Raw genomic sequence first — 15,250 nt, 5'->3', positions numbered from 1 at the left:
TTTGGATCATTGTCAATCTAGTTGGCTATAACATGCTACAGATGGAAGCCTAGCAAACCCATAGCTCCGGAATAACCAATATTTCGCTCTTCTTCTGTCACTCCTTTCATCCTCTATCTCTGAATTCCAAACCGAATTGTTATTTATGTATAATTATATCATTTTTACCAATATAATTATCACATTTCATGTTTTCAACGGGTCAGCTGAACACACAAATGAATACAACGTTTCAGTTATGTAAACTTAAAAGAAGAGTCATGTTCCATTTTAAATACTAAATATATATTCATGTGCTCTACCACAGATATGCACAATAGTTTAAGACTTACTCAGACATAATGGTCTGTTTTACTATATGTTCTTAGTATTCTAAAGTAGTGTTTCTGCTGTATGTTGTTTGCATCTGTCACTTTCTAAACATCATCTTTGTTTACAAAGTGTTTAAGTTTATTGCGCTGTATTATGATGCAGAAACTAGCCTGTGAAGACCAGAGGTATTCTAACTGTTTTATTTGTACATTTAGATTTACGTCCAGGTTTTAGTCAGAGATCTCCACAGAGCTGTGTTCCAAATAGTGATTTGTTTCCCTACAGGCAGTGCCTTAGGTTAGCCAAAAATCGTAACATAATACAAACATCATATTAATACAAATAATCCACCTGGTAATGGAGGTTTAAATCTTTGAAACATGGCGAGGAAATAAATTAAACAGTGACTGGTAACAGTAAACACATTGCTTCAATTGAATTAATATAGGCCTAGTTACTTAAAGTGGCTTCTGAAGTATTGGGGTGAAGGGCTTAGCTGAGTCACTTAGCATGCCTCGTAGGGCTCCGAATGCAAGTAACAGAAACCACAGGAAAATGTAAAACAATGTAAAGGGTTGTAGTCAAATTACAGCAGATAATGCACAAGGGATTAAGAGCAGGAAATGGCACACTACTAGGATTGGACGAATTTTGCTATTTCGGTAGCAATGCCAAAACTAGAGAGTATGAAAACTGCAGTGCGGCAGTAGAGTAAAAAGCTTTTCTGAAAAAACTGAGATGTTTACATCACGTAATTGTAAATATGAGTAGTGGAAAATATTTTTTTAAAGAATTTTTGTGGAGTTTTACTAGGTATGTAAGTTAACTGTGGACAACAAATACCGTAGACAGGAGGAGAAAGGTAGTTGTTTAAATGTGGTGCTACAGAAGAAAGCTGAAGATCAGATGTGTAGACTGGATAACCACATGAAGAGGTATTTGTTTTTGAATACAATTCCCACATGAAGTCCTCATATTCATATTTTCACCATGTGTCTTTGAATACAAGATAACCTTCCTTGTTCAATCAACCATCAAACTCTTAGGTCCAAGAGCCCAGAAAAAATACACCCAAAAGCTTTCCGTGTCAGAGGTTTGGAAATATATTTTGTACTCACATAACTTGAAAGAATTCAGAAGACATGATGTTTATATAAGGTGCCTACAGCACTGAGTGATATTTTAATTAACAAAACACACAATGCTCGTTTAACTACTATTTAAGTTAGATTCTCTGCATTCTATTCAAAACTGCACATGCTCAACCATAGGATGCTTACAACTAGTATAAATACCTCACTTATCTGTACAAATATATGGAGAGGCAAAAATTTGTTTCTTTGACTGTCTGGGAAGAAATTTTGTTTGTTATGACTGTAACTTACAAATGATTCACTGAAATGTTTATATTGTTATAAATATTTGTAGCTACAAATTGTAAACTCGGCCTTTCTGTGTCTCCACCCATGACAACTCATCAGTCATGTATACAATGAAGCAGATGGTAATAGATGAAATGTTTTGAAATTGCTACTTATATTTACCATAAATATGTCATTGTACCTATAACTACAGATATCTCATGCTAATGTATCTGAATCACAATCATATTCTTAAGGATGCCAACTGTTTGCAGCATATTTGGAGGTTACAGTTGAAATTCCAGAGTTGTCTTGGCTTTATGGGAAAAAAACCCTCTTGGCTGGCAGGATTTACTCAATTAATGAATAATAAAATTGTCAACCACCTCGAGTCACACATATAGGTAATAAACAAAGTCATGTATCGTCTTGGTGAGCAACTTTTGACACCAGTGCAAGAAAAAGTCAACTCTTCTAAACTATTGTTTGAAACTCTTGGGTTTTATACCGCACATGAGCTAACTTTCCTCTCACTCTTACCAAAACATGGTGGGTGAATGTGTCACACTTCACACAAATGATGGTAAAATGTCTGAAAACTGTTTTCCCTGTCAAATAGTGGAGTTTGATTTTACTATGAATGATTTCCAGTAACACAAAGCAGACTTGAGTAGTACAGTGGTACAGACTTTAAGTTGAACTCAAAAGAAGGAAAGACAGTGAGGATTGCCTTTGTAAGCTACGTTACTGCAAAGCATGTGAAAGATAGTGCTAAGATCACATACGTGTGTCACAGAACTGCAGTATTCTCATCTTAGGATGAAGGCTGCTGAAGTCACAAAGGCAGAAACAAGGCGGGAGGCCATTGCAGTACTGCCACGGAACTCAATTGACATACGTGGAATTTGTTATTGTCGTTTATTCCAAAACATGTTTCGGCAGTGAACTGATCTTCCGTCCTATCGTAGTACTCGGATGACTCCATCCGTCTTCCCACATATTCCCACGCACAGGCGCACACCGTTCCGACACGTAACCGACTGCTGATTTGCAGACGACATCAGTCCATCGTGGACTACGGCTCCACTGCCAGTGCTGCCAACACTGCCGACCGTGCCACGTATCTCACAGTTGCACCAGCCAGCTGCTCCACTTCCACCGTCGTCATCACTACGTCTGGGTCCAGAAGCAGCTTCCCGGCATCCCCACATCCTCCAGCAACAACAAACCGACACCCACAAGCTGTGCCACAGTTGTTACCGCACTGGCTCTGTCTGCATTGGCCTGAACCCACCTGCTAAAGGTAAGAAAAGTAAGGAAAGGCATTCAAAATCTTGTCCCACTGCACAGTCAATATCCTCTGACACCGCAGCCTCAAACGATGCCGATAACCCACCTAAGAGAGGTACCCTACGTATCTGTGACACCCTCCCACATTTGCCCCCACACCCAAACCTATGCGGTCAAATCCCATCCCAGCCCACATGTCTCCTACATCACATTCCTTAATCCTCTCACACTCTGATTTCGGATTTCCCAGAGCTAAAACACTTTTCCTCAAAAACTAAAAAAGAAGAAATTAGTACCGGACAACATATCACAACTCGTTCCCTGCAAAGACTCGGTAATCCTAAAATCCACCGATTCTGATTCCCAGACCCGCCTCCTGCAGTGTCTACCAGCCATCACCTTTGGTCCACATGCCTCCCTCCTCAAAAACAGTCCACTGTGACCCAGGTGACGCCGACGCCCCACCTCCTGCTGACTTTCATTTTTGCGATTGACGGTGGTGGACCCCGAGATCAGAGTGGGGGCAGTTGTGTGGAAGCCGAGTCCAAATCCTGACACGCAGATCCAAAAAGCCCACTGAATTCGCCACAATTCTGGCCCTATATTCCTCATTTGCATCTTTTCTGAAGACCCCTCAACCGTAGTTCGCCACCTTCGGAATGCGGTGCTCGTCTGTTACCGGAACACAAAGTAGAGCCTTCCTGATACCTAGTCAGAGACTGTCATTGCCACAGATTCATCATCTACAATGATCATTTAACTCCCAACTGCGAAAACCCTCCTACGTGAACCCACTTGCCCTATTGGGTGGGGAATTGTAGGACGCCCCTAGATAGGTCGGGGGTGCTCTACACAAAGGAAGCGGCTACTCGGGGAGCAGAGTACTTGTGGCGTGCACAGGGTTTTTTATTTTAGGATAGGCAGCAGTGCGAGGTGTCCTGATCAACACTCAGCAGTCGACGTGCGGGCAGGGAAATCGGGACGCGCTCAGTTTAAATACACTCCAGCTATCAAGATGTTAGCAGTAAAATTTCAGAGTGTTGGGAATAAAGTTCCCGAATTTACTGCCCTCCAGGAAGCGTGTGGCGCGCAAATTATTCTCGGGACTGAGACCTGGCTGAACCCTGAGACAGGAAGTTCTGAAATATTTAGTGAGGGTCGGTATGTGTATCAGAAAGACAGATTAGACAGCGTAGGAGGTGGTGTCTTCATTCCAGTTGACAAAAATATTGTGTCTACTGAGGTCAAAGTAGATTGTGATTGTGAAGTTATCTGGGCACGTTTAACAGATCGAGGAGAAATAAAGCTAATTGTCGGGTGTTATTACCGGCCACGAGGTTCCACCGTGACAGTTCTAGAATCATTCAGAGGGAGTCTACACTCTGTATCGCAAGAAGTACCCAGATCGTGCTGTATTAGTCGGAGGTGACTTCAACCTATCTAGTATAGACTGGGATGTCTATGGATTCATTACAGGTGGTACAGACAAGCTGTGGTGTAAATTACTTTGGAACACATTATACGAAAACTGTCTTGAGCAGCTAAATCGACAGCCAGTGCGTAATGGAAATATTTTAGATCTGGTAGCCACGAACAGACCAGACCTCATCAACGGTGTCAGTGTTGAGACAGGGATTAGTGATCATGATGTTGTCATTACGACTATGGTTACGAAAGTTACAAAGTCGGTCAAGAAGGTTAGCAGAGTATTCCTACTAGAAAGTGCGGATAAGCAGTTGTTAGCATCCCACTTAGAAAATGAATCGACTTCATTTACTTCCGGTACGATGGACGTGGAAGAATTATGGGCAAATTTTAAACACATTGTAAATCACACATTGGACAAGTATGTGCTGAAAAAGTGGGTTACGGACGGAAAAGACCCGCCTCGGTTTAACAGCGCAATTCAGAGAATACTCAGGAAGCAGAGACAGTTGTATTCGCGGTACAGGAAAGATCGGGAGAATGAGGACAGGCAAAAGTTATTAGAGATTCGTGTTGCTGTAAAAAGAGCGATGCGCAAAGCATACAACCACTACCACTGTCGCCGTACCTGAGCAAAAGATCTTGCTGAAAACCCAAGGAAATTCTGGTCTTACGTAAAATCGGTAAGCGGGTCGAAGGCTTCCGTCCAGTCACTCACTGATCAGTCTGGCCTGGCAACGGAAGACAGCAAAACGAAAGCTGAAATTTTAAATTTAGCATTTTAGAAATCTTTCATGCAGGAGGATCGTACAAACATACCGCCGTTCGAGTCTCGTACAGATTCCCGTATGGAGGACATAGTGATAGACATCTGTGGGGTTGTGAAGCAGCTGAATGGGTTGAAAATAAATAAATCGCCAGGTCCTGATGGGATTCCAGTTCGGTTTTACAGAGAGTACTCTACTGCATTGGCTCCTTACTTAGCTTGCATTTATCGCGAATCTCTTGCCCAACGTAAAGCCCCGAGCGACTGGAAAAAAGCTCAGGTGAGGCCTGTATATAAGGAGGGCAGAAGGATGGATCCTCAAAATTACAGACCAATATCCTTAACATTAGTTTGTTGCAGGATTCTCGAACATATTCTCAGTTCGAATATACTGAATTTGCTGTCCATGCATCAGCACGGCTTTAGAAAGCATCGCTCCTGCGAAACGCAACTCGCCCTTTTTTCACACGATATCTTGTGAACCCTGGATGAAGGGTATCAGACAGATGCCATATTCCTTGACTTCCGGAAAGCGTTTGACTCGGTGCCCCACTGCAGACTCCTAACTAAGGTACGAGCATATGGGACTGGTTCCCAAATATGAGAGTGGCTCGAAGACTTCTTAAGTAATAGAACCCAGTACATTGCCCTCGATGGTGAGTGTTCATCAGGGGTGAGGGCATCATCTGGAGTGGCCCAGCGAAGTGTGGTAGGTCTGCTGTTGTTTTCTATCTACATAAATGATCTTTTGGATAGGGTGGATAGCAATGTGCGGCTGTTTGCTGATGATGCTGTGCTGTACGGGAAGGTGTCGTCGTTGAGTGACTGTAGGAGGATACTAGATGACTTGGACAGGATTTGTGATTGGTGTAAAGAATGGCAGCTAACTCTAAATATAGATAAGTGTAAATTAATACAGATGAATAGGAAAAAGAATGCTGTAATGTTTGGATACTCCATTAGTAGTGTAGCGCTCGACACAGTCACGTCGATTAAATATTTGTGCGTAACATTGCAGAGAGATATGAAGTGGGACGAGCATGTAATGGCAGTTGTGGGGAAGGCGGATAGTCGTCTTCGGTTCATTGGTAGAATTTTGGGAAGATGTGGTTCATCTGTAAAGGGGACCGCTTATAAAACACTAATACGACCTATTCTCGAGTACTGCTCGAGCGTTTGGGATCCCTATCAGGTCGGATTGGGGGAGGACATAGAAGCAATTCAGAGGCGGGCTGCTGGATTTGTTACTCGTAGGTTTGATCATCACGCGAGTGTTACGGAAATGCTTCAGGAACTCGGGTGGGAGTCTCTGGAGGAAAGGAGGCGTTCTTTTCGTGAATCGCTACTGAGGAAATTTAGAGGACCAGCATTTGAGGCTGACTGCAGTACAGTTTTACTGCCGCCAACTTACATTTCGCTGAAAGACCACAAAGATAAGGTAAGAGAGATTAGGGCTTGTACAGAGGCATACAGGCAGTCATTTTTCCCTCGTTCTGTTTGGAACAGGGAGAGAAGATGGTAGTTGTGGTACGAGGTACCCTCCGCCACGCACCTATGGTGGATTGCGGAGTATGTATGTAGATGTAGAACATAATAGTGCTTATTAGTCATTATTTTTGTACATACAGCATTCTCTTTTATTTGCTGTTACACTTGCCAGTAGCAACAGTAGCCTCTTAAGAGTAACAACAGTTCGTTGTCGGTGGCTACAGAGATGGCAACTGAATTTTATACAGTAACTCTGTGTAATGATGTTGCTCATGTATAATACACTTTACTAAATGTAGGAGATTCGTTTTGAGCTCTACGGTAATCACCAATCAATTCAGACCTTCTTCTGTACAGCTGTAATAAGAACGTGGCTGTGAAATGTGAACCAGCTACACATCCCTCTAAGAGTCAAGCGGCAACTAACAAATAAACTGAACTGCCTTTCAAAATCTGCACTGAAAGCCAGAGCAGTGGTGCATGTACACACAAAGCACACAGCTGTGTTTTATTTCACTTGTGCATTTCTAAAATCTGGTTCCCATAGAGTTACTCAGATCTACAAATAATGCAGCGTTTCTGGACACGTGTGGCATACAGCACTTCGCCATGCACTAATACAAGAGAGTATGACCTGATAGTTGTACCCATAAATGTGCGCCATGTCACACGGTCTTCAGGCAGGCCACATATGTTGTGATTTGGTAGTACAGAGGTGTTGTTGTTGTGATCTTCAGTCCAAAGACTGCTTTGATGCAACTCTCCGTGCTACTCCATCCTGTGCAAACCTTTTCATCTCAGAGTAACTGCTGCAACCGACGTCCTCCTGCATTCATCTCTTGGTCTCGATCTACAATTTTTACCCTCCTCGCTTCCCTCCAGTACTAAGTAGGAGATCGTCGATCCCTCAGAATGTTCCTACCGACTTGCCTCTTCTTCTAGCCAAGTTGTGCCACAAAGCTACAGCCCTGTCTCACTCCCTTCTCAATCACTGCTGCCCTTTCATGCCCCTCGACTCCTATAACTGCCATCTGGTTTCTGTACAAATTGTAAATACCCTTTTGCTCCCTGTATTTATCATGAGAATTTGAAAGAGCTTGTTCCAGTCAGCATTGTCAAAAGCTCTCTGTGCCTACGAATGTTATAAATGTAGGTTTACCGTTACTTAACCTAGCTTCTAAGATAAGTAGTAGGGTCAGAATTGGCTCGCGTGTTCCTACATTTGAACAGAACCCAAACTGACCGTCCTGAGGTCATCTTCTACCAGTTTCTTCATTTGTCTGTTTTGCAATGGTGACTTATTAAAACGATAGTTTGGTGGTTCACCCACCTGTCAGCACCTGCTTTCTGTGGATATGGAGTTGTTATATTCTTCTTGAAGCCCGAGGATACTTCGCCTGTCTCATACACCTTGCTCACCAGATGGCAGAGTTTTGTCACGGCTGGCTCTCCCAAGGGCATCAGTAGCTCTAATGGAATGTTGTCTACTTGCGGTGCCTTGTTTCTACTTAGGTGTTTCAGTGCTCTCACCAATTCTTCACACAGTGTTATATCTCCTACCTCATCTTCATCTACGTCCTCTTCCATTTCCATAATAATGCCCCCCAGTACATCGCCCTTGTACAGACCCTCTATATACTCCTTCCACCATTCTGTTTTCCCTTCTTTGCTTAGAACTGGGTTTCCATCTGAGATCTTGATATTCATGCAAGTGGTTCTCCTTTCTCCAAAGGTCTCTTTAATTTTCCTGTAGGCGGTATCTATCTTACCCCTAGTGAGATAAGCCTCTACATCCTTACATTTGTCCTCTAGCCATCCTGCTTAGCCATTTTGCACTTCCTGTCAATCTCATTTTTGAGACTTTTGTATTCCCTTTTGCCTGCTTCATTTACTGCGTTTTTATATTTTCTCCTTTCATCAATTAAATTCAATATTTCTTCTGTTACCCAAGGATTTCTACTAGCCCTAGTCTTTTTTTACCTACTTGATCCTCTCCTGCCTTCACTATTTCATCCCTCAAAGCTACCCATTCTCCTTCTACTCTATTCCATTCCCCTTTTATTGTCCTCTAATGCTCTCTCTGAAACACTCTACAACCTCTGATTTTTTCAGATTATCCAGGTCCCAACTCCTGAAATTCCTACCATTTTGTAATTTCTTCATTTTTAATATATAGTCCATAACCAGTAAATTGTGTACAGAGTCCACATCTGCCCCTGGAATATGTCATAGAACTTAAAACCTGTTTCCCAAATCTGTCTTACTATCATACAGGGTGTTACAAAAAGGTACGGCCAAACTTTCAGGAAACGTTCCTCACACACAGAGAAAGAATATATGTTATGTGGACATGTTTCCGGAAACGCTTACTTTCCATGTTAGAGCTCATTTTATTACTTCTCTTCAAATCACATTAATCGTGGAATGGAAACACACAGCAACAGATCGTACCAGTGTGACTTCAAACGCTTTGTTACAGGAAATGTTCAAAATGTCCTCCGTTAGCGAGGATACGTGCATCCACCCTCCGTCGCACGGAATACCTGATGCGCTGATGCAGCCCTGGAGAATGGCGTATTGTATCACAGCCGTCCACAATACGAGCACGAAGAGTCTCTACATTTGGTACCGGTGTTGCGTAGACGAGAGCTTTCAAATGCCCCCATAAATGAAAGTCGAGAGGGTTGAGGTCAGGAGAGCGTGGAGGCCACGGAATTGCTCCGCCTCTACCAATCCGTCGGTCACCGAATCTGTTGTCGAGAAGCGTACGAACACTTCGACTGAAATGTGCAGGAGCTCCATCGTGCACGAACCACATGTTGTGTCGTACTTGTAAAGGCACATGTTCTAGCAGCACAGGTAGAGTATCCCGTATGAAATCATAACTGCTCCATTGAGCGTAGGTGGAAGAACTTGGGGCCCAATCGAGACATCACCGACAATACCTGCCCAAACGTTCACAGAAAATCTTTGTCGATGACGTAATTGCACAATTGTGTGCGGATTCTTGTCAGCCCACAGATGTTGATTGTGAAAATTTACCATTTGATCACGTCGGAATGAAGCCTCATCCGTAAAGAGAACATTTGCACTGAAATGAGGATTGACACATTGTCGGATGAACCATTCGCAGAAGTGTACCCGTGGAGGCCAATCAGCTGCTGATAGTGCCTGCACACGCTGTACACTCTACGGAAACAACTGGTTCTCCCGTAGCACTCTCCGTACAGTCACGTGGTCAACGTTACCTTGTACAGCAGAAACTTCTCTGACGCTGACATTAGGGTTATCGTCAACTGCACGAAGAATTGCCTCGTCCGTTGCAGGTGTCCTCGCCGTTCTAGGTCTTCCCCAGTCGCGAGTCATAGGCTGGAATGTTCCGTGCTCCCTAAGACGTCGATCGATTGCTTCGAACGTCTTCCTGTCGGGACACCTTCGTTCTGGAAATCTGTCTCGATACAAACGTACCGCGCCACAGCTATTGCCCCGTGCTAATCCGTACATCAAATGGGCATCTGCCAACTTCGCATTTGTAAACATTGCACTGACTGCAAAACCACGTTCGTGATGAACACTAACCTGTTGATGCTACGTACTGATGTGCTCGATGCTAGTACTATAGAGCAATGAGTCGCATGTCAACACAAGCACCCAAGTCAACATTACCTTCCTTCAGTTGGGCCAACTGGCGGTGTGTCGAGGAAGTGCAGTACGTACTGACGAAACTAAAATGAGCTCTAACGTGGAAATTAAGCGTTTCCGGACACATGTCCACATAACATCTTTTCTTTATTTGTGTGTGAGGAATGTTTCCTGAAAGTTTGGTCCTACCTTTTTGTAATGCCCTGTATAATCAGTCTGAAATCTTTTGGTGTCTCCAGGTCTCTTCCACACATACAACCTTCTTTCATGATTCTTAAACCTCCATATTCACCTACTACTTTTCCTTCTCCTCCTCTTCCTACTACTGAATTCCAGTCCCCAATGAGTATTAAATTTTTTTCTCCCTTAACTATGTGAATAATTTCTTTTATCTCATCATACATTTCTTCAATGCATCATGTGCAGAGCTAGTTCACATATAAACCTGTACTACTGTGCAAAAGCATTAACCCTGCTGTTTGTAGTAGCTTATCCGCATTCCTAATTTTTATTCATTATTAAACCTACCCCTGCATTACCCCTATCTGATTTTGTATTTATGACCCTGTATTCACCTGACCAGAAGTTCAGTTTCTCCTGCCAATCAACTAACTAATTCCCATTATATCTAACGTTAACCTATCCATTTCCATTTTTAAATTTTCCAACCTATCTGCCCAGTTAAGGGATCTGACATTCAACGCTCCAATCCATAAAACTCCTGTTCTGTTTCTCCTGATAATGATGTTCTCCTGAGCAGTCCCTGATCGGAAATCCAATTGAGGAAGTATTATACCTCTGTAGTGTTTTACCCGAGAGGATGTCATCATTATTTAACCATACAGGAAAGCTGTATGCCCCCAGGAAAACTTATGGCTGAAGTTTCCCCTTGCTTTCAGCTGTTTGCAGTACAAGCACAGAAAGACCATTTTGCGTGATGTTACAAGGCCAGTTCAGTCAATTGCCCAGGCTGTTGCCCATTGCAACTACTGAAAAGGCTACTGTTCTTCTTCAGGAACCACACGTTTGCTTGACCTCTCAACAGATACCCCTCTGTTGTGTGTTGTGGGTGCACCTACAGTATGGTTATCTGCATCTGTATCACGCAAGCCTTCCCACTAACGGCAAGGTCCAAGGTTCGGGGGGGGGGGGGGGGGGGGGTAGTAGTGCAGAGCTGAGCTACATAATTACAATAGCTGACAGCAGTCATTTTGAACACAGCCGAGGGTCATGTGAAAATACTCACATTCAGTTCTCTCAGGAAGTAATAAGGATTTAGTTTATTTCCAAGACAGCAATCAAATTTTGTTTAAATAGTGTGCATATGGGTAACACACACAGTTTATTGATGTGCTAAAGTGGTCTTGCTCTATGCCTTCTAATTGATTTCACAAACTGATGCCAGATATTTTATGAAACTGCCCACATTACCATTCTCATTTTGTTTCAAGGTATCTGCGCTGCACGAAAATAACAATCTTCAGTCTCCTTAGATTTTGTTGGTGTGGAAGATGTGGGTGTAGCACATCCTCCTGATTCCATGTTGTTTGTGGTGGCCATAGCTGTTCCACTATTCAGTCTGATTCACCCAGAAGCCTCCATGTCATTTCCTTCTGCAGCACTATTGGTGGAAGCAGCTACAGCATCACTTTCTTGTCACGAGGTTGCATCTCTCTCAAATGTACAAAATAATGATTTAGACGTAGGAGGTCAGATTAGCAAAGGATGGTAAAGGAAGTAAGGCCTTGCACTTTGAAAGGAACCACCCCGGCATTTCGTTGAAGTGAATTAGAGAAATAATGGAACATCTAAAATGGGATGCCTGGACGCGGGTTTGAAGCACTGTCTTTCTGAATACGATTCCATTGTGCTATCCACTGCTCCACCTCGTTCAGCATAATTTAGATGTAGTAGCCTGTTTGGTGTTGTGGGTAGTGAAGAAAAAAAATTAGTTACGTAGTATCTGCACGTCACAATAAATGCACACATAAAGTTCTGATATCTATGGTTCAATAACTTGTAGCTGCAGCAGTAGATTTAGCAGTAGTACTAGCAGTTGCAAAAATTGCATTTCTGTAAATTATATTTAGCCTTAACAGCAACAAACTAAGATACTGAGATGTTTAATTGAATTGAGTAATCTGTACATTCCTGCTGCTGGTAATTATTAAAATCAGTGCTCAAACATACTGCCATCAATTAAAGATTGTATGTACTTAGTAGGTCACAAAGAGACATACAAAAAGATGAAAACTTACCTGAGAAATACAGATACTGGGGCAGCAGAAGTGAAGAGACATACAAAGTTTTCACTTTGACACACAAAGTGCTGATTCAGATAGCAAGGTTGGATGGGATTTCTGGATGAATTATATTTTTACAGAATGACACTCCCATCTTGAATTGAGGTCATGAAGTATCTCATTTATGTGTTACATACAAGCCTTGCCAAGCACTAATTCCAAAAGCTGCAAAGAATCCACAACCTGGATGGTGCATAAATAACTCAAGAGTTCATGCATGCAATTAACTCGCAAAAAATGCGAGGGCAAAGCCGTTTCAGTAGGTTAAACATAGTGACTTATAAACTGGAATTATGTTAAATAATTGTTAATGAAGTTGAATTCCTATTTAGATGTAAGTAATGCTCTTTTTGAAATTAAAGTTCTGATGGTAGCGTACAGCCAGCGCAAACAGTTGAAAATAATTAGCACCTAATAGCACAAGGGCAAGAATTTATTTGGAGACTGCTGTAGGATATACTATCAAGTACTGTATGTGGGTTGTTTATAATGCAAAAGGTGAACGTTGAATCCTTACAGAATCTGTTCCACATACAAGTGTCGTACTATCTTCTCACTTGTGAAACTTTGCAGATCTATCCGATTGCACGATTGAAGGTTTTAAACACACGTCCCCGTTCTTCCACGAGGAAGTCGTTTTGCTAGCAAGTCCAAAGTTGGCAGCAGTGCAAGTCGAGATGCACTCCACTTTGCAGCGCTGGAGTCGTGGCGTGTTTACCAGGGCAGTACAGCCTCGTATAAAGGGAAGTACGGCCATCGTATTCTGCTGCGTTCGCCGCCATCCACAGTTGGCTGAAATCACATCGTGTAACATTAGCAGCCGTCGTGGGCCCAAGCATTGTGTGAGAAGCATGGGTAGTGTTGTGTATTTTCAAAGTTCTAAGTAGAATACTACCTCAGTGCTGTGCTTTTCGCTTTTTGTTCTGAGGCAGAAAGGGAGGTAAACTGTACAGAATTCCTTCTGAAGGTAGAGATGCAGCAAGAAGGAGAATATGACCGATGAAAACCAGCAGAGCCAACTGGCAGCCCACATGAGACTCTCGCTTGTGCATGGAAAGTACAGTTTTCATTCATTAGTGCAAATAATCTTAAGGTTTAACATTCGCTGTCTAACAAACTTGCTGTATTTCGACTCGCTTAGTGATCAGATTTGGTGTGTCATTACATGTGGTTCGTCTCAAACCGGTCACATTTGTTTGTAAAAGGTACGTTGTGTGCAAGCCCGTTTTTTTGGACAAACCATAGTGAAAGCTACACATTTCTAGTTAATCTGTAATGTACTGACTGCTATAAAGACATATTTTTGGCAACACGAAAGGTGTAATAGGTAAACACGGTATTTCGTTTCGTATTCAGTGTGTAGGCCCAATTGTTGAAGATGGGAAGTACAGTATTTGGATGTTTTAATGTATGTTGTTGGCTATGGCTGTGTGTACTTCAAAGATCAATTAACAGTGCCTCATTTTCAGTAAATTTTGTGAAAATAATTGGCGTGATACTGACGTGCCTCTGTAAAGTACCTGTTACTTGCATTTAATAGTGTAGGCCTACCGTTTCGACAAACGTTGAAATAAATAAAAAGAATAGCATAGTTGAATTGTATCGTCAGTCGTAACAGTACAGTATATTTATAATTAACTCTTTTAATACGGCATCTTGTATATTCAACAGTCTCAGATACAAATACTACACTATGTGATCAAACGTATCCGGACACGTGCCTGAAAATGACTTAAAAGTTCGTGGCGCCCTCCGTCAGTAATGCTGGAATTCAGTGTGGTGTTGGCCCACTCTTAGCCTCGATGACACCTTCCACTCTCGCTTGCATACGTTCGATGAGGTGCTGGAGGGTTTCTCGGGGAATGGCAGCCCATTCCCCGAGTGCTGCACTGAGGAGGGGTATCGATGTCGGTCGGTGAGGCCTGGCACAAAGTCCGCATTCTGAAACGTGCCAAAGATGTTCCCTAGGATTCAGGTCAGGACTCTGTGCAGGCCAGTTCATTACAGGGATGTTATTGTCGTGTAACCACTCTGTCACGGGTCGTGCAATACAAACAGGTGCTCGATCGTGTTGAAAAATGCAATCACCATCCCCGAATTGCTCTTCAACAGTGGAAAGCAAGAAGGTGCTTAAAACATCAATGTAGACGTGTGATACTGCCACGCAAAACAACAAGGGGTGGAAGCCCAGTCCATGGAAAACACGACCACAGCATATAACACCGCTGCCTCTGAATTTTGCTGTTGACATTACATATGCTGACAGATGACGTGCACCGGGCATTCGGAATACCCACACTCTGCCTTCGGATTGCCACATTGTGTACCGTGATTTGTCTCTCCACACAACGTTTCTCCGCTGTTCAATCGTCCAGTGTTTACACTCATTGCACCGTGCGCTCAACCTTGATATCCAGTATTTACTGTCAAAAACAGTCTTGATCACAATTTATTTATTACGGTGAGTACTGATTGCTGGTAGTGATTTACCACCAAAAGGAGGTTCTTACTCATTGCTCTAAAGATGACCACAGTAGTGGTCGAAACCGGACACCGCAATAAATAAATCGTGATCGAGACTGTTTTTGATAGTAAATATTTGTAACACATTGACCACTGTTCACTCCCATAATGTACTCAAAAGTAACTTGAAATCAAAGTTT

General features: G+C 42.6%; 1 long non-coding RNA gene across 1 annotated transcript in view; it reads left to right on the top strand.

Moving 5' to 3' along the window:
* Window positions 1-2,710: 2,710 nt before the first annotated feature.
* LOC126426714 (uncharacterized) overlaps window positions 2,711-15,250 on the top strand; it is a 78,026-nt gene continuing 65,486 nt past the window's right edge. The window contains exon 1 of the long non-coding RNA XR_007576397.1: window positions 2,711-2,976. This is a non-coding gene — a long non-coding RNA (uncharacterized LOC126426714). The remainder of the gene's footprint in view (window positions 2,977-15,250) is intronic.

The sequence above is a fragment of the Schistocerca serialis genome, chromosome 11, assembly GCF_023864345.2.
Source record: "Schistocerca serialis cubense isolate TAMUIC-IGC-003099 chromosome 11, iqSchSeri2.2, whole genome shotgun sequence".
Lineage (NCBI taxonomy): Eukaryota > Metazoa > Arthropoda > Insecta > Orthoptera > Acrididae > Schistocerca > Schistocerca serialis.
Note: the sequence above shows the minus strand (reverse complement) of the source record. Positions and strands in the feature narration are given on the sequence as shown.